Consider the following 2,526-nt stretch of genomic DNA (forward strand, 5'->3'; position numbering starts at 1 on the left):
TCTGCCCCCCATTCCTGCCAGGTTAGTCACCGGGAGCATGAGATCATCCACATTCCTGTGTCTCACATCCTGTCCCGTTCCTTGGGGAGGGGGGTCGTTAACCGGCGGGGGGGGGGGGGGTTCATGGCGCCTGGGTGGTGGGAGGGAACAGGAACAGACACTGGACCCCCACCCTGTGGCTACCTCCCAGAAGAGCTGTTTGTTTTGAGGCTTGGGGGGAGGAGCCAGGACCCCTGGGTTCTCTCCCTGGTACTTGGAGGGGGGTTCTAGTGGTTAAAACGGGGGGGGGAATCTGGGAGCCAGGACCCCTGGGTTTCATTCCCCGCTCCCCCAATGACACTGTCAGGCTCCTTGTGGCTGTGGGGAGCCTGCGGGACATGCGGGACATGCTTTCACTCTCTGCAGGGAGCCCAGCCCTGTCAGTTTCACTGGTAGTCGCTTTCAGTTCCTGAATCTGAAAGTGACCAGAGGCTGCTGGATTGCTCTCCAGGAACCCGCAGGAAAATTCCGTGTCAGGAATTTACACCCCCGCAGCCCACGCAGAGAGAGAGAAACCAATTCCCCCACTCTCCTCCCAGAGCTGTGTATGGAACCCAGGAGTCCTGATTCCCAGCCCCCTCTGCTTTAACCCACTAGACCTCATTCCCTTCCAGGTATCTTGGCCCCAGCCCCCACTCTAATCCAATAGCCCCCCACCACCACCACCAAAGTTGGGGACGGAATACAGAAGTCCTGACTCCCAGACCACCACCTTAGCTGGACACTTCCATTCTCCATGCTAGGGTATCTTCCAGCGGCTTGTTTCTTAGCCGGAGGGGTGACCTGAGGCTCTCATCAGTGGGGGAGCCAGGCTCAGCGTCTCTGTTCAAGGGAGCAGGGGCTCTCTATGATACTGCAGAGGGGAGGGGCAGCCAGATTGCAGGGGTCCCTGCCTGTGTTGGGTTGCGGGGTTCTTGTTCTGATGGGAGGGTATTAGGGGGATTCACAGGGCATACCATAATATCATTGGGTCTGGCCCAGCTGCTCAGCCCCAGAAACTGGCAGTGCTGGCATGTGCGGAGGGGCAGGGTCCCACCTATAAACTGCCCCTGCCTCCCACCTTCCCCTGTAGGGTCACAGGGACCCCTATCCCCTGACTCCCCCCTTCCGCATGGTCACAGGGACCCTCTGCCCCCATCCCCTGTGCCACTTTCGCCTCTATCCACCCATCCCCATGCACATCCCCATCTATCCATTCACACACACCCTCTCTCTCCCTTCCCCCCAACACACTCCTTGGTCTGTCTAGCCACCCCATCCAGACACTTTCCTATCTCTGGACCAACCGGAGGCCCCTGTTGCTTACCTCTCTCTCTCTGTGTATTCCTTTCCTAGGCCCCCTGGCTCCTGGAGTGTCCCGCCCGGGCCCCCCATTGCCCGTGGGGTCCTACCCAGCCCCGAATTCATTTACTGCATGAGCACGTGGGGGAGGGGAGAGGGGGGGGAGGAGGAGGGTATCTTTGCATCTTTGACGTGTGAAAACAAACTACCTGGCCTGATGGTCCTGTGGCACCTTTAAGACTAACAGATGTATTGGAGCATAAGCTTTCGTGGTTGAATGCCCACTTCAGTGATCTGCGTCTGACTAAGTGGGTATTCACCCACGAAAGCTTATGCTCCAATACATCTGTTAGTCTTAAAGGTGCCACAGGACTCTCTGTTGCTTTTTACACATCCAGACTAACACGGCTACCCCTCTGATATCTGGCCTGATGTGAGTGTGTCTGTCTGTCTTTGTTTAGAGGTGTACGTCGTTGTGCAGGCTGTGTGTATTTTTGTGTGCACAGCGATGCATGTAGTTGTGCAGTGTGTGTGTGTGGTTGTGCAGCGATGGGTGTGTTGTTGCACAGCTGTGTTGTACAGAGATGTGTACGATGGTGGTGTACAGGGCGTGTGCTGTAATACGGTGGGGGGGGGTTGTATAGGCGTGTGTGAGGTTCAGGATGTGTGTGGTGGTGTACAGGTGTGGGTGTTTGTGTGGCGTTGTTATTGTAGTACGGGGGGGGCGTATTTTTATCTTGAGCCGGATTCTCTGAAACGCATCTTGAACAAACAGAGCTTGGAAACAAACACAGAGGGGAATCCTTTACTATTGCACAGCAAGCCGGAGGAAATCATACTATATATGGATATCTACGTCACCGAGCTGAGTCAATCCCCGGACCGTACCAAATAGATTTAGAACAGGGGGGGAACTATTGACTTTGCTGGCCTTTTAGGGGCTGACCAAACTTTGATTCCGGGCAGAAGGGTGCATCTTAATTGAATAGGGCCCAGCGGAACGGGGGTGGATTGTTGGAGAGGGGATTCCCTGCTTCCCTGATGGCTTGAAAAGGGCGCGGGGTGGGACTCGCCCCTCCCCTCCCCCAGCTTAAAGTGAGGCAGCCCCGGAGTTCCCATTCATAAAAAAGTAACCAGGCGGGAGGCAGTTGAGAGGCGCTCACTGGTCTGACCTAGGCACAGCACGGCCCCAGCGGAGAGCCAGAC

The sequence above is a fragment of the Terrapene carolina genome, unplaced genomic scaffold (genome assembly GCF_002925995.2).
Source record: "Terrapene carolina triunguis isolate 2854851 unplaced genomic scaffold, T_m_triunguis-2.0 Scaffold89, whole genome shotgun sequence".
Classification (NCBI taxonomy): Eukaryota; Metazoa; Chordata; order Testudines; family Emydidae; genus Terrapene; species Terrapene triunguis.